The sequence below is a fragment of the Bidens hawaiensis genome, unplaced genomic scaffold, assembly GCF_021521415.1.
Source record: "Bidens hawaiensis isolate Kalapana, Puna unplaced genomic scaffold, B.hawaiensis_p1.1 tig00011171_1, whole genome shotgun sequence".
NCBI classification, from domain to species: domain Eukaryota; kingdom Viridiplantae; phylum Streptophyta; class Magnoliopsida; order Asterales; family Asteraceae; genus Bidens; species Bidens hawaiensis.
The window spans coordinates 844,735-863,305 of NW_027491865.1; the positions used below are offsets into that span (position 1 = coordinate 844,735).

The window sequence follows — 18,571 nt, forward strand, 5'->3', positions numbered from 1 at the left end:
TTTCGTAACTTATCCATTTGCTGAATACGAGCCGAATGTCTAACTATAGACCAACGTTTCTATAATACCCCGAATGCCCTTTCAATGTCCTATAGGGCCGACTCGTGTTTTTTCTTGTAATATTTTTGTTTATCATCAGTCGATCACGTAAAGCTATGAACCAACGTGGCCTAAACCGGATAAATGTCGTCGATAAATAATATCCTTATTCGTAGTTGACACCATTCGTGGAAAATAAGGTGTCGGGTCCAACTCCATTTACGAGACGGTAAAAAATAGGAGACACATTTATCACCTATATCATTGTTTGCACCGGGAATCCCTAAAAATGCATGCCATATCCAAATATAAAATGATGCAATAGCCTCAAGGATAATTGTTGGTCCATCATGATCACCCCGATGATATTGACCTTGCCAAGCAACTGGGCAGGCATTCCAATCCCAATGTGTGCAAATAAGACTACCAAACATCCCAGGAAAACAGTGTCTTTGTTCATGCACCTTGTATATTTTTTGTATGTCGGTTTGAATCGGCTTCCTCAAATATTTTTTATGATATAGTTGAGGAATACCTAATATTAGACTTTTAAGGTCATTTTATAAAACTTGCATTTAAAATATGATAAATGCATATTTAAAATGATAATAATACTCACATTCGCAGAACGTGTAAAGGACTTCACGAGCCACTGTCCCCGACATTTGTAAATACTCTTCCATGGCATCGCTCGGCGTCCCGTACGCGAGTTGAAGAATCGCCGCCGTGCATTTTCGCAATGGAGAAAAACCCGGTCTACCTCTAGCGTCACCGAGTTGTTGAAAAAACGCATAATCGGTCGTCCCAGTCCTCTGTTGGGCCCAGATAGTGAACATTTGAACATTTGGGCCTGAATTAACTAAATCCATAAATGTTAAGCCCATTATCTTGGCTTAGTAGATAAGCCCAACTTAGAAGATAACTTAAAATGTTAATGGAAAATGTGTTAAGACAGTTAATGAAAATAAAATTTTTCCAAGCTGACCTGGCAGCTTAACCCTAGCCAGGGGCTCTGCCCTTGGACCCCGCTAGCGGCTGCCGCCCCTAGAACCCCGCTGCCAAGGGCGCTGCCCCGGACCCCCGTTCGTTGAGAGCAATAATCAACCTAGAAACACATTTTGAGTAGAGATAGCTAATTGATGCATGTAATTATTATACAGTTATCCGTGCCAAACTGAAGAAAGGAATAACTATTAACGGTGAACGTAACCGACTTCAGGTGAGTTTCTAGCCCCACTTCCTTGTTATGTTTTCGGGGCTGTGTGCATACTCAATGTGATAGTCAATACACTTACCTTAAGTGGTAAGTGTATGCCCTATACGAATTATGTATGATGATTGCTTGACGGTGCATGAACGATCTTCGGATATTGCATGGACCATCAGGTAGTAGTTAACGATATGATTGATATATATGATGTATGAATGTTGTATGTATGAACGATTAAGTATGATGTAAGTATGATATGTTGCCGGTACGTGAATGCTCTTCGGAGATTGCACGTATTGTCAAGGAAGGTACGTAAAGGACATGTATGTTATAGTAGCACGAAATGAAGGGTGACCGGACCCTAATAATATCCGAGGATGAAGGGTGACCGGACCATAATAATATCCGAGGATGAAGGGCGACCGGACCCTAATAATATCCGAGGATGGAGGGTACCGGACCCTAATAATATCCGAGGTATGTAGGGCGAATGCTCTTTATAACGTAAGGTTAGTTATGAATGTATATGAAAGAAAGATGGACAGGTTAAGTATGTAATGCGTACCTACAGGCACGTATATGTGTATGTATAGTAAGTTATGGGATTAACTAGAACTCACTCAGCGTAGCTGACTTTTAGTATGCATGCATGCAAATAGGTTGAGGCAACTCGCCTGATTGTAGACACATGGCATGGAATCGAAGATACTGGCATCTCGAAGAAATGTTGTGATGTTTTAAAAGACTATGTTTTGATTTAAATGACTTTGAATGTTTTATAAGACAAGATTTGAAGGTTATGTATGATATTATGGTTGAAGTTTTATATTCCACGTAAAGTTTTAATTAACTCTGATATTTAGAACTGCGTTTATGAGTAAATCCAACAACAAAGTAGGGCTACCGGTAACGGGGCCTTACAAGTTGGTATCAGAGCAAAGTTCGAGAGATTTAAGCATCCTACATGCTTAGACTCGAACAGAGAATGGGATTTAAGTAAGAAAATAAAGAAGATGCCAGATCGAGAATGCCATGTGTCGCTCAAGCAAGCTCAATAAAGGTAAGATGTATGATTAAATGATGTATGTTAAATGATAAAGAAAGGACATGTGAACGATAGGGATATGATTAATTGATTGTTTTGATTGACTAACTGTTTGAGTTGAACCAGCACAAATAGACTCATAAAGGGAAGTGTATAGGACACGGAAAGTAACGTGATCAGCTAATCACATCTGGCCACTGTTATTACCTGTTAGTCTTATTATCCTTGTACTAAACAGTTCCTAGAGTGATGACGTTTGTGTTTTCCCTTTTAGAATACAATGGCTGGAGCTGGAGAAATTGCAAGAGCTGGAGGTCGCATTGGACGACGCGGCAGGCCTCGTCGTGTCCAGCAACCTTTGGTTGAGACAGCTTCCAACACCGGAGATGAAGGAAGCGTATCTGGAAGAGATTTAAACAACAATGAAGGGGTTCAACTGGATCCCGCAATTCAAGCAGCTATTGTTCAAGCTGTAGCCACTGCTGTGAAGAATATTACTCCTGTAGGGTCTGCTGGAAGCCGTGAAAGAACTGTTGGAGGGGCAGGTGGGGATGTTAGGAGAGATGAGGAAGAAGAGAGGGAGGCCTCGAGTGGGGTTAATTCTGTGAAAGCCGGTGACAGAAAAAGAGGCCGAGGCGGGTGCAATTATAAGTCCTTCAAAGGATGTGACCCGCCGAAGCTGTCTGGGTTGGGTGACGCAATCGCTACTCTTCAATGGATAACCACCATGGACAAAATTATCCGCAATAGCGAGTGTCGTCCCGATCAAGTTGTCGGTTATGCCACCCAATCGTTTGAAGATGAGGCAATGTATTGGTGGGAATCGATTGAGCAGAGAAGGAGTCGAGAGGAAATCAAGGATATGAGGTGGGAGGATCTGAAAGAATTGGTTATGAAGAAATTCTGCGCTGACGCCGAGGTTGAGAGGGCGGAAATGAAGTTCCTTAACTTGAAAGCCGGAACGATGACACATCGTGAGTATACCACCGAGTTCAACCGAATGTCCAGGTTGGTACCCGATATGGTCAACATTGAGGCTAAAAGAATCAAGTGCTATGTGCGAGGATTGCCACAAAAAGTCTGCATGCTAGTTAGGACGAGTAAACCTGATACCTTCGACTCTGCTGTCGAACTCGCAGAGATGGTTTATGCAGACCTGGCTGCGGAAGATATTGTGGTGGAAGAAGAAAAGAAAGATAAATTGTGGAACTCTAAGGACAAGAAGCAGAAGGTGTGGGAGAGGAAGACATGCAAGACGTGTGGGAAGGTGCACGGTGGCGAGTGCAAGTGGGGTGTTGGTTCGGATGTGTGTCACAAATGTGGAAAGGCTCATGGTGGAGAATGCAGGATGGGGTCTAATGCGTGTTATAAGTGTGGGAAGGTAGGGCATTATGCCAATGAGTGCAGTGCAAAGCCAACATGTTACAAATGTGGCAAGATAGACCATATGGCGAGAGAATGCACCTATGGTGAGGCTGGAGGTAGTGGGAAGAAGGATACTGAACAAGCTAGGCCAAGAACCAGGGTCTACATGCTGACTCAGGAACAAGCCAAGCAGATTCCAGATGTTGTCACAGGTACGTTCCTAGTAAACGGTATATCCGTTTCAGTATTGTTTGATTCAGGTGCGAACAAAAGTTTCGTAGCCACGCCATTTACTAAATTAGCTAAAATGAAAAGTTGTCGAGTGTATGAAACTTTTATAGTAGAAACCGCTAGTGACACTTCAATTAAAATAATGAAAGTGGTTAAGGACGCTAAGATAGACTTAGAGGGACACGAGTTCCCTGTTACCTTGTATGTTATGACCTTAGGAGGGTTCGAAGTAGTCTTGGGAATGGATTGGCTGTCTGAGTATGAAGCTTAGATAGTGTGTAAGAGTAGGATAATAAGGTTAAAGTCCTTGGATGGTAGTGCGGTGACGGTTTATGGTGATAAGGAAAGTTATGGGCTTAATGTCATTTCGATGATAAAACCTGAGGGATTGTTAAGACGAGGGTGCGGTGCCTACCTGGCGTATGTTGTCAACGCTACGGCCGAGACAAAAGAAATGAAAGATGTTCCTATTGTGCGAGACTACCCAGAAGTATTCCAGAGGATCTTCCGGGGTTGCCACCGGAGTGTGAGATAGAATTTCAGATAGATTTAGTACCAGGAGCCCAACCCGTCGCGAAAGCGCCTTACCGACTAGCACCGTCCGAGATGAAAGAATTAATGTCCCAACTGCAAGAACTCCTTAACAAAGGTTTCATAAGTCCAAGTGTCTCCCCGTGGGGCGCACCGGCGTTGTTCGTGAAGAAGAAGGATGGAAGTATGAGAATGTGCATAGACTATCGCGAGTTGAACAAGCTTACGGTAAAGAATAGATATCCTTTGCCAAGGATTGATGATCTGTTTGACCAACTGCAAGGTTCAAGTTGGTTTTCACGAATAGATCTTAGATCAGGCTATCATCAGCTGAAGGTGAAGGAGGCAGACATCCCTAAGACAACGTTCCGAACACGGTATGGACACTACGAGTTCCTCGTGATGTCATTCGGTCTAACAAATGCTCCTGCAACATTTATGGACATGATGAATAGGGTGTGTCGGCCAATGTTGGATAAGTCAGTTATTGTCTTCATCGATGATTTATTGATTTATTCAAAGAGCGAACCTGATCATGCTGAACATCTGAAGGAGGTATTAGAGATTCTGAGGAAAGAGAAGTTATATGCTAAGTTTTCAAAATGCGCGTTCTAGTTGAGAGAAGGGCAATTTCTAGGTCACGTGATTATTCCTGAAGGGATTACTGTGGACCCAGCTAAGATTGAAGCGATAACTACTTTGAAGACTCCACAGATGCCGACTAATATACGAAGCTTCCTAGGGTTAGCTGGCTACTATAGGAGATTCATCGAAGGTTTCTCCAAGATAGCCGCACCGTTGACCGGTATGACCCGAAAGTCGATAGTATTCAGTTGGGGAAAGTTCCAAGAAGAAGCCTTTCAAGAATTAAAGAAGAGACTCACGCAAGCTCCAATCCTTGCCTTACCCGATTGTGACGAGGATTTGCTTGTTTGTACTGATGCTTCGCATCGTGGGTTAGGTTGCGTATTGATGCAACGAGGAAAGGTGATAGCTTACGCGTCTAGACAGTTGAAAATCCACGAGAGTACTTATCCGATGCATGACTTAGAGCTAGCAGCAGTAGTGCATGCCTTAAGTATATGGAGGCATTACCTGTATGGTACTAAGTGTACCATCTACACAGACCATAAGAGCTTAAAATATTTCTTTGAGCAGAAAGAACTGAATATGAGACAGAGAAGGTGGTTAGAGCTGATAAAAGACTACGATTGTGATATAAAATACTGCCCTGGTAAAGCCAATGTGGTCGCCGATACGCTAAGTCGTAAGAATGAGGAAGTCATTGCAACGGTGAAGTCCTACCAGCTGATTATGAACTCAAATCTTTTTTGAAGAAATCATCAAAGCACAGTCAGAGGTGTTAGTAGATGAAGGGTTAGTGAAAAAAGAGAGAGTTTACGGCCAGCAGAATGAGTTGATGGAAAAAACTCATGGTGTTAAGACTAGATTTGACCGCATGTGGATTCCACGCCATGGAGATCTCAGAGGTCGAATCTTAGATGAAGCTCATAAATCAAGGTACTCGATTCATCCTGGAGCTACGAAGATGTGCCAAGATTTGAAAAGAGACTACTGGTGGCCAAGAATGAAGAATGACGTAGTAGATTATGTCAGTAAGTGCTTAACTTGTTTACAAGTCATAGCAGAGCACTAGAAACCTTATGAGAAGATGCAACCTTTGGAGATACCAGAATGGAAATGGGAACACATCACCATGGATTTCATAACTAAGCTACCCTGTACAGCTAAGCATCATGATACCATCTGGGTGATTGTGGACCGTTTGACCAAGAGTGCTCACTTTCTGCCTATACGAGAGGCTATCTCGTCAGAAACGTTAGCAATCTTGTTCATTAAAGAGGTTGTATCTAAGCATGGAGTACCGTTATCAATCGTGTCCGATAGAGATACATGGTTTACTTCGAGGTTTTGGAAGAAGTTCCACGAAGCTATGGGAACGAGATTAAACATCAGTACGGCGTATCATCCTCAAACCGATGGACAGTCTGAAAGAACGATCCAAACCCTTGAGGATATGCTACGTGCTTGTGTTTTAGATTTCGGTGGAAGTTGGGATGATCACCTGCATCTAGCAGAGTTCTCCTATAACAACAGTTACCTTTCAAGTATTGGTATGCCACCGTTTGAAATTCTTTATGTTAGACAATGTAGAACCCCGGTGTGTTGGGGCGAGATTGGTCAGAAGGAAATGGGAAGTTTAGAAGTGGTTCAAGAGACGTCTTCAAAGTTCGAGCAGATCAAGGCTAGAATGAAAGCTGCTCAAGACAGACAAAAGTCGTATGCTGATAAGCGGCGACGACCGATTGAGTTTAACGTAGGACAATGTGATGCTCAAGGTCTCGCCTTGGAAAGGAATCATTCGTTTCAGGAAGAGGGGAAAGTTGAGTCCGAGGTACATTGGACCCTTCAAGATTTTAGATCGTGTGGGTGAAGTAGCCTATAAGCTGGATTTGCCCGGAGAGCTAGAAGGAATTCATTCAACCTTCCATGTTTCTCATTTGAGAAAATGCCTAGCTGATGACACGTCCCATGTGCCACTGATGGACATTGAGGTTGATGAACAGTTGAACTATATTGAACAACCGATCGAGATAGTGGACTGCAAGGAGAAACAACTTCGTCATAAGGTTATACCCTTAGTAAAGGTGATATGGAAGCACCGCAAGGGATCGGATGCTACGTGGGAAGTCGAGGAAGAGATGCGCAAGTTTTATTCTGCTTTGTTTAGATGATAGTTAGGTTTCGGGGACGAAACCTCTTTAAGGAGGGAAGACTTGTAACATCCCGAATCTCAAATAATAATATTTTATATATTATTCGTAATGGAAAAGTTTACTTGGATTATAAATAAAATAATAAAAGATGGAAAGGGAAGTAGGCTAATTAGATGGATTAATCATGGACTAAAATGGAAAGATGGGCCTCAGGTCCATGGGCTTAAGGGCGTATAAATACCCCCTTAAACCCTAAATCTTTCCATTTCCATCCATCTTATCCACTTTACACAACAAAACACACCTACAAACCTTCCTATTTCGGCCGCCACCTAGAGTAAGAAACCGAGATCAAAAATCAAACCTTTATTGATAGATCTTTGGGATACAAGATCAATACTTCATAACAGGCTAGCCGTGACCTTATTAACGTCTAAAGGTATGTTCTTTATGATTAAAGGTTACGTTTTTGTGAATGGTTTGCTATGAAACTTGACCCTAGAGTAGATTGGGTCGAGATGCTTCATAAAAATGCAAACTTGATGATTAAAATGAACCTAATGGTCTAATGATAGTATACGGCTCAAAAATGAACCATAGATCTAGCCTAGAACGTTTTAAACTTATAAAGGTCCAAGCTTTATGCCTAAAACGAGATAGATCTTGAAGCCGGGATAGTAATGAGTGTAATACGGGTATGGGCGATGATGATATAAGATTAAAAGTTCAAGATTTGAGCTATGAATCAAGAAATATGGGCAAGACATAATCATATGATAGAAGAATGGGTGAGCTGGGTGTTTCGGCCACCATGTGAACTCGGTTAGCAAGAATTCTTGGTGACTAAGGGTTCTCGACCAAAATGGGAACTCGGTCAACACGAGTTCTCGGTCAACCCAAGTTCTCGTCCAAGAAGGGTTCTCGGCCAAGGAGGGTTCTCGGTCAAGAACCAAGGTTCTCGGTCAACGGACGAGTTCTCGGTCGTCCCAGTCCTCTGTTGGGCCCAGATAGTGAACATTTGGGCCTGAATGAACTAAATCCATAAATGTTAAGCCCATTATCTTGGCTTAGTAGATAAGACCAACTTAGAAGATAACTTAAAATGTTAATGGAAAATGTGTTAAGACAGTTAATGAAAATACAATTTTTCCAAGCTGACCTGGCAGCTTAACCCTAGCCAGGGGCTCTGCCCCTTGAACCCCGCTAGGGGTTGCCGCCCCTAGAACCCCGCTGCCAGGGGCGCTGCCCCGGACCCCCGTTCGTTGAGGGTAATAATCAACCTAGAAACACATTATGAGTAGAGATAGTTAATTGATGCATGTAATTATTATACAGTTATCCGTGCCCAACTGAAGAAAGGAATAACTATTAACGGTGAACGTAACCGACTTCAGGTGAGTTTCTAGCCTCACTTCCTTGTTATGTTTTCGGGGCTGTGTGGATACTCAATGTGATAGTCAATACACTTACCTTAAGTGGTATGTGTATGCCCAATACAAATTATGTATGATGATTGCTTGACGGTGCATGAACGATCTTCGGATATTGCATGGACCGTCAGGTAGTAGTTAACGATATGATTGATATATATGATGTATGAATGTTGTATGTATGAACGATTAAGTATGATGTAAGTATGATATGTTGCCGGTACGTGAATGCTCTTCGGAGATTGCACGTATTGTCAAGGAAGGTACGTAAAGGACAGGTATGTTATAGTAGCACGAAATGAAGGGTGACCGGACCCTAATAATATCCGAGGATGAAGGGTGACCGGACCATAATAATATCCGAGGATGAAGGGCGACCGGACCCTAATAATATCCGAGGATGGAGGGTACCGGACCCTAATAATATCCGAGGTATGTAGGGCGAATGCTCTTTATAACGTAAGGTTAGTTATGAATGTATATGAAAGAAAGATGGACATGTTAAGTATGTAATGCGTACCTACAGGCACGTATATGTGTATGTATAGTAAGTTATGAGATTAACTAGAACTCACTCAGCGTAGCTGAGTTTTAGTATGCATGCATGCAAATAGGTTGAGGCAACTCGCCTGATTGAAGACACATGGCATGGAATCGAAGATACTGGCATCTCGAAGAAATGTTGTGATGTTTTAAAAGACTATGTTTTGATTTAAATGACTTTGAATGTTTTATAAGACAAGATTTGAAGGTTATGTATGATATTATGGTTGAAGTTTTATATTCCGCGTAAAGTTTTAATTAACTCTGATATTTAGAACTGCGTTTATGAGTAAATCCAACAACAAAGTAGGGCTACCGGTAACGGGGCCTTACACTTATCACATAAATACATAATTAAATCTAGTAACAAGCCTTAGAATAATCATTTAAGATCAAATTAAAAAACGAAAATTATGATCATATGGTCAAAGAATGGTGGTTTAAGGAAAAAAATTGATGAAGCCTAACAGCTAGATTGAAGGAAACATGTTTATTTATAGCGTATGCATTAAGTGTTTTACATAATCATCGCAACCTGTACATTGATGCATAGTAAACTTATATATTATAATTGATAAGTCGATATTGAGCAAAATTATCAAAACGTCGACAAAAATATGTGCGTCGCAACGTTAAGTCGATTTTTTTTATATATCATAATAAATTAGAAAATATGGATATAACAAGACTTTTAAATAAAGTTGTCAAATTACGGGTTAAGGATGAAGGAGGCAATCGCGTAATAATTTTATAAATTTACAAAAGGTAATAAAAGTTAAATGTTAATTTTGTAACTAATTTAAATAAAATGGAAACACACGTGATATTTAATGTCACAATGATCCTCTTACTCATCTCTAAGCTTATACTATGTGACTTATAAGTAGTAAAACTACTAAAAGCAACGCTCTTACTTTTTATATCACTTTAGTATTTTATACCGGGTGCCCCTGCGATGTCGTGGGGTATGCGTGTAAACACAACATTAAACGCTTAACCGGTATTAGTACGCACATAACCTCGCATCGACATGCGTGTAACCCAACAATAGTGTGTGTGTAACGCTACATCGAGCGTGTATCGGTACACGCTCGATGTCGGTATCAGGTGTCGGTACACGCTTCACGCAACAGTTGTACATGCGCAATTCGGTGTCAGTACACGCGTAACCGGTCTCAACCAGACCTGAACCAAATTTAATTTTTATGTATCATGTGTTTTGTTCAAAACCATTTCTGACCCATTACCCGAACCCACTCGACGGGGCCCATTTCCCGGTCGTTACTGGTAATCACATAACACGTTAAGTTTTTAAAATTAAAAAAATATAGCAACATCATACTCAAATTAAAGAGCATAAAATGCTCGTTTTTATGTAGCATTGTTTTTTGGAAAAATATTAACTTGAAAAAAGTTATAGCCGTTTAAAAGTCGTAGGGGTAGTTAATTTAGAATAAGGGGTAAATGTGAAAATATTATATATATTAACCCTAAAATCTCATAATTTTATGCATTGTGTATTGTACATTGTGCATAATTGATTGGACCTCTTAAAATTTAAGAGGTCCTTCACTCACTCTTTATATATAGTAGAGATATATACATAAAATCTTTTTTGACCTCTTTATTTTTTTAAAGTCGTTAGAAATAGTCGAGGGGGGGGGGGGGACCAAAACCATCCCAAGCGCGCCGGCCGTTGGGACGCTAGGCAGGACGACGCCCCTTGGTGGTGTTGAGTGCCCAACGGCGCCCGCCTTCAACCCCGAAGCCGCCCCATAGCATGCTGTCTAAATAACCGAAAACAGAAGGTGCTGAAAATATAGCAAACAAATACTAAAAATAAGTTAAATTCACTCTCTAAAAAGTGTGTTATAACATTGAAATTGGATGGTTCTGAATTGTTTCGGATAGATTTGTGAATGTATAAAAATCTAGAAAGTTAGAAAGAACGGTTATAGAGTAGTGCACGCAGTAAGACGTTATGTCAACACAACTCATTATTTTAAGCAAAGAATCATGATAATTGCATTTATTATTACAAGTATGTAATGCTTAACAAACAGAGTAAGAGTCCATTAAGTGTATCGAACAATGTTAAAGTTAGAAAGAGAATTGAGTAAGAGCATTCATATTTCATTTTTCTACGTTCATCTTCATTTTTAAAACTTAGGGTATCTAAAATATTAGTGGTTGTGAGGTGTGGGAAACACCGCGGTGGGGCGTCGTAGAAAGTGATGTCCAGGGCCGGCCCTAATGTATTGCAAGACCAAGCAAGGGCTTTAGGCCCCAAAAATTTTGAGGCCCCAATTTTCCAAAAAAAAATATATATATATATGAATTATAAAACCATTATATGATTTATTTAACAATCTGGGCATATTACTCTACTGGTAAAGTGACATGCATATAACCTTTGTGTCCAAGGATCAAACCACACTAATAAGCTTCTGTATTTTTGTTTTTTTTTTGGATGTGTTACGGGAGGGAAACAACTCGCCAATTACCCCATATTTATTGTGTTTAAAAATATTTTTATCTTTCTCATTAATGTTTTATCTTCTTATTAATTCAATATTTTTTCACCTTTTATTTTGTTAATTAAAGATTATTCAATAACTTGAGTATATATTGTAGTTTCCAATTAGTTACAACCAAAATTAGTCTTAAAATATTTAAATTCAACATTATATTAGTTACATTGGCGGATCCAGCATACAAACGGGTGGTTCCCCGGAACCACCTGAGTTTCGAAATAATAGTGTACGGATATATAGAAGACGCGTAGGAACCACCTTATAAATTAAGAGGGAACCACCTAAAAAAAATTTCTGGATCTGCCACTGATTAGTTATAACACTATTTTTTCTTAAATGTGTGACTGTGTGGTGTCGTCCACAAGATGTTTTTCAACATCTTCCAATCAAGTAATTTTCATGTTGCGCAAAATGCATTCACATTTTGGTTGGTTACTTTTAAAAACAAATATGACATTTATAATGCACTTATGAAATAGTTTGTCTGAAGAATAATGAAATTATTCGGGTTTTATATTTAACTTATTCACTATATGAATGCGAAGCAAAAGGAATAAAAATTTGTAAAGAACGGCCAATTTTTTTTCTTGGCAAAGGCCTCAGATCTTTTATTCGCTTTAGGCCACTAAAATTGTTGGGCCGCCTCTGGTGATATCGAAAGAATCTCAAAACCAGGGTCACGGTGGTGGAAGCATGAGCCATGAGAGTGTGATGTCTAGGTGTTACATTATGTTGGCCGTTTTGTTTTAATTTTACACTATTAATACAAATTAATCCATTTGACTCAATTTTTCAAACGTATTCTATAATCACTCACACATTACGCTCTACAACTTTATTAGCATTATTTTTTAAATAACATGAATGAAAACCCTAAATGCAACACTAAAGATTAGTAAGTCAATAACTGTGCACGACGGACACTAACCAATATCAGTCATGAACACCTATGCGAATTAATAATACATTAAATATTATTATTAAGTCAATAACTTTTATAATACACTTTTATAAAATAATTGTTTTATATTATGTATTGAAAGTCCATTGTTATAAAATGTAAAATATCTATGTTTTAAGAGTAACTCACCTTCACCTTCTATGGGGTCATCAACCGGATAGGTCTTCAAACCTAAAGCTATGTAATGGTACTATGGTGGTTAGGCCAAAGCTTCTCCACATGTAAATAGTAAATACATGCATGTTTATGCAAAAACAAAACAAAGAGAAAGTGACTTTTTTTTTTTAATTTAACAGTCATTTGGATCAACAACAAACCACTGACCCACCAGATTATCACAATTTATACACCATTCAATAAAACTGCAACATATGTATTGGTTGGAAATTTGTTATACTAAACATTAAAAAAATTTTGTCCTAAGGGAAATACATTATTTTGCAAGTTTAGAACAAAATATATGAATCCTCCCAAATCTTATGATTAAAAGATAACTTAAAAACATTTAAAACCGGTTAAAATATCACTATATTAATCATCGAAATTGTATAACATTTGCGATGTGAAAAAAATAAACTGAAAACCGAAAACTTACTAGTTCACGATTATTTTCAAGGAAAGTTTTGTTTTGAATAATCAAGTAGAGGTTGTTTTCCATCCATCGATCCCACAATCCTAAAGCATTCTCATCGAGGCCCCACAGCAACAGGTTGTTGATATGTCATAGTAGCAAAGTACTAGAGCTTGTTTTTTCTTACATTGACACATATGTTGTCGAACAAAAGACTAATTGTCCAATCATTACTCGTTTGTGAAATGTGATTAGAATCCACTTTCAAGACTCTAGAGATATAGACATTAGTGCTCATGTTTCCATCATCATTCTTGTTTCTACACATCAAATTCTACGTTTATAAACAAGTCTTATATATATTTTTTAAATTAAAACATATTTAAAAAGGAACATGATGAACTCGGATTAAACATATAATGAGATAAGTATCGACTAATACTTTTGCGTTAGATTATAAATTTGATAAATTTTATTTCGGTTTATGTACGAGGCATATCCGATCGAGCAAGACAAAGACGCGAGTAATATTTTGAAGTGACGTATCAACAACTCCTTATGAGTCAATAATGTGGTGCATGTTACCTATTCTAGTTAACAACCTTTAGAACCATAAGTAAAATCCTAAATATAATAATATAACGTGAAAAACTTTTAGTATTCTCGTAGTAGTAACTTGTCATATATTAGTTATAAGTTACATATAAATGGACAACATAATAATATTCTTATGTCGTGAATCATGATCCTAAATTGCAAAGAGATCTTTTAGATACATAAATGGTTGAACAAGCATATCTTGTAAGGGCATATGCATATGTTGTAACTAGATATATAATTCTTGGTCTTAATTCATCAACACGTTAGGTTATTTTGTCAAGTTTCATTTTGTACATATTAGAATCTTAAATCAACTGGCGAAGATTACGAGGGATTCTAGAGTGTACCTGGTCACCCCGTTTTTTCGCGAAATTGTTCGTAAATTTTTTTTAAGAATCAAGTACGGGCACCTCTAAAATATTTTTTCACGACTCCGGTCACTTCTTGATTAAGCCCAAGCTTCGTCAGTAACTATATCCATATAAATCATTTATTTTCAGGATAATGTTAAAATACAAAGTGTAACAAAAATGAGAATAACATGAGAAAGGTGAAAAGAAATATAATTCATTGATTTTTAATTTGGATGAGGGAGATTAGTTTTTGAATAAAAATTGATGAAAATGACATTAAGGTAATAGCCTACTTAGGCTCGGTGTAATGGCCGACAACAGCGATTTTTTTTTTAGAAACAACCCCCCCCCCCCCCCCCAACGGGCGATAAATGGGGCTATAGGGGGGAATTAATATTACTCGCACATATTTATTATTATTATTATTATAATCAATATGACCATTCAACGTTCATGAAAATTAAAAAAAAAAATTAAAACTATATATATATATATATATATATATATATATATCTTCCTCTACAACCTCATATCTATTTCATCCAAACCATTAACCAAATTCTTAAAAAAAACATACAAAAATGAATCCTATCAACAACCTGAACCACACCATTTCCTCCTTTTGGTCAATACCATGGTTCGCAAAACCAACCGAACCAACCGAGCGTAAAGATGCAGTGGTTCCCAAACACCGGAAATCAACCGAACATAAACTATCTGTTTCTTATTCTCGATCCGAACTTAAACATGTATGCCAACTTCCTCATGCCCCAAAACCTCATGCTAGTGTTCAGGTCTAGCCAATCGGAGCCGGAGCCAGTAACGGTGCTGGAGACTCAAACGTCACGGGCCTCCGGTTCAAGCCAAAAGTGACCCGTAAACATAAAAAAAAAATACCCGGGGGAGCTGATGGCGCAGCGTGATCGATACAAGCAATGGACCGAGGATGAGGAAGTAGCCCTCACAAGAGCTTGGATCGCCATTTTGGAGGATCCCGATGTTGGTAAGTTTTTTAATATTAAGTATTCATATAACTTTATTTAGTGTTTATTAAAAATTTATATCAATTGTGAAAAATAATTTTAATTTGTAGCTAACTTTCAAGTCGTACGAATATTTTGAAGGAAAATATTTGAAGTTTGGCTCGTGCTAACGGGTGAACCGGAAGACTACGACTGTGTCCTAACGGTCCTTCCATTATGCATCTTAAAGACTAAACTTATATAGAAAGAGTGACGTGTTGATGTACTAATAATAAAAATGATGTCAAAATCTTGAAAGATGTTTACTAACACCTTTCGTCACATGTATTCGGATGGGTTGATCTTGCGAGAGAAAAAAAATGTCCAGTGGCAAGCGTGGTAGCAAAGTCTGAATCGAGCATAGAGGGGTAAGTAGAAGTCGTGATCATTTCAGTTGTGTCTCGTCTTCGAAAGTCATTATCTTAATTTATAGAGCATAAGCGGTAACAAAGGTAGAAGAACTTAAATAATTACAAATGAGAAAGTCATGGAGTGAAATTGGTGTTGACGATTAACATCAGAATGGCCTTGAACAAATGGAATTAGATATCACAAGATGATGAGCAAGAAAATTGACAATAAACGTGAAGTCCTAACCCAACGTCTACCCATTAACTCACAATTCTGATTTTAAGGTTTAAGTTTTCTACAGGAAAGAGCCTTAGCTTTGATACCATAACTGTAACACCCCAACCCGGAACGGGCTGACGTGTCACTATTACAGATATCAAATCAACCTAAGTCACATTTTTACACCAAAATGAATTAACTTTTAAAAGCTTGAACTTCATTATTCTCTCTCATCACTAATATCCCCGAGTCCCGGATTACCTGAAAACAAAATAAGAAAAACAAAACAAGAAAATACGGTTGAGCCAAAAATTGCCCAGTAACGGAAAGAACAATAGTACATGTAAAGACGAACTTACGAAAAAGAAAAAGAAATAGAATTGGCACTAGACTATAACTGAACTAATACATATACTAAATATAATACTAATACAGATGTTGACATAACCCAATATACTAAATAACAGATTCAGAATACAAAGCAATAATAATAAACATATACAGAAACATATGTAGAAACAATATATCAGACTACACGACAATAATATATTCATAAAATAAGTCGTGTACACAGAATCACCCAAGCCAGAAACAGAAACAGAGGGGTACACACTTAGCTAATCTATGCACCAATGAGATGGCACGTGTGGCGTACACGCGTTGTTCCATCCCCCAGAAATCAGAAGTCATAAATCAGAACAGAACTAGGATCGATCCATACGTCCCTAAGTGGCCCTAATACTTCACAAGTACTAGTTAGAGACGCCGTGAACTTTACTTACGCACTGTCACGACAAGTGCCATGTCGTTGACGCCCCAACGACAAGTCAGAAATTTGCTCGGGTAACAGAGTACTAAAACCAAAAACATATAACTAAAATATATTATATAAATAACTGAACTCCAAAATATAACTGACGCGTAACAAAAATCCGTACTACAAAGTAAAGGAATAGAGTCAATACCAAGAATAAACGGAGACAGAAACCGAAACGAAGTAACAAAATATAATTTATACTATGAGTGACAGAAACCAGAAATCGTACAACAAAGTAACGGACTATAATTAATACTAAGAGTAACAAAAACAGAAACCATACCTTAATAGTCGATGAGCAAGCGAGTAAAGTCGAGTCGCCTTAAGTCGTACTAACACCTACATTTTATTTATTTCAAACGATTCTCTTAGGTGTGCCAAGTTGTTTAGTTCACTTGTTGGTTCCGACGACAGAGACTTATATACTTTTACACCTCTCTTTTTGTTAGTTAGAATTCTCAAAAACCATTTATTCCCCATGCATAAAATAACTAGTGGTTAAGGTATGCCCATTTCAACAAGACGAAGTTCTCAATTACTAATTAATTTGAAAGAAATTTTAGAAAACCTACTCATAACTTTATTATAATAATAATAATAATAATAATAATAATTATTATTATTATTATTATTATTATTATTTATTATTATTATTTCAACTCATACATAACAGCTACGTACAGAAACATGACTATTCTTTAATTACACAAATTTTAAATCTTGTAAATATAGTTGATTTTGGAGACAAGATTTATAAACAGAAGCAAACGTAGATCGATTTATAAACAGAAGCAAACATGTAAATATATTTTCTTAGTAACCCCATATTCGGATTTTGGTTTAGTCGCCGGAAACAATCGAAATTTGAGAACCATATTTAACCGAATGAACAAAATAACGGAGAGGAAACTGTTACCTGATCGCTGAACGAAATCAACTTGGAGTTAGGGTGTAGTAGCAGGTAACCGAATCAACACCGAAACTACGTCGCCACAACCATGGCGTAAACACAGTTAACATCGAAATAAGACTTTAACCAATAAAACAAAGAACTAATTTGTATCAAGAGATCAGGAAGGTTTTGAAGGTTACCTAATCGCTAACAGAAAAACTGACTACGACGCCGGAGTCGTCTGATTTGCAGCGGCAGTTGGAGGCACCGTGGTGGCGGCCAATCTTTGTTGCGAGGCTAGTTTAAGGTGGTGGTGTGATGCGATCGTGCGGCAGATAGAACGCAACAAATATGGTAGGGTTTCGTGAGGTATATATATATATATATATATATATATATATATATATATATATAACATAGGAGAGTGGTGAACATATTCATAATCCAATTCTTTTGATAGTTAGTTAGCAGAAGATGAGTTTGAAAATTTGAATTTGTCAACATCTTTTAAATTCCAATAGATGATGTTTTGTATAATTATTTTTATTTTAATTTAAATATTTATTAACTTTGAAATATTAGATATTAATCTCACGAAACACAAACCTACTATAACAAGTTAGTAAAAATAATATTTATATATGAAATGTTTGATGATTATATATCCGCCATTTATGTTTTATCGGTTTTACGGAACAACACTTCTTCTAATAAGTGACTCGATTATTGACATTTACTATTTTATTATATCCAAATTTATTATTACTAATATTGCTATTTTTTTTCGGGTATTACAAAAATACTCAGGGTATGCCCAAAATGGAATGGGGCACTTACCGTTCAGGTCGCTCGACGAGTTACCGCATCATCCCGAGCTTCAAAAAAGTCGAGGACATCGTCGTCGAGGAATCCGAGCACACAAACCACACTCTCCGATGCTCGTAACTTCAACCTCGTTGGCTAACACGACGCGGTTAATTTAGACGACGACAACGACAAAGTACATGAGTTGGCTAGACCCCAAGGCGGAGCAAGAAAAAAGAATACAAAAAAAGGGGAGAGTTCATCATCGTCACGAGTCAATACGGCGGCCAGTGACAAAGTCAAACATCTAAACGA

General features: G+C 38.0%; 1 protein-coding gene and 1 long non-coding RNA gene across 2 annotated transcripts in view; one reads left to right on the forward strand and one right to left on the reverse strand.

The window, feature by feature from the left end:
- LOC143537324 (B3 domain-containing protein At5g42700-like) overlaps positions 1-18,571 on the forward strand; it is a 94,868-nt gene that overhangs the window by 60,513 nt on the left and 15,784 nt on the right. The window lies entirely within an intron of this gene.
- On the reverse strand, positions 16,754-17,798 carry LOC143537301 (uncharacterized). The gene is made up of 3 exons (XR_013136032.1): positions 17,653-17,798; positions 17,477-17,542; positions 16,754-16,899 (listed from the first exon to the last, which is right to left on the reverse strand). It is a non-coding gene; the product is annotated as an uncharacterized LOC143537301 (long non-coding RNA).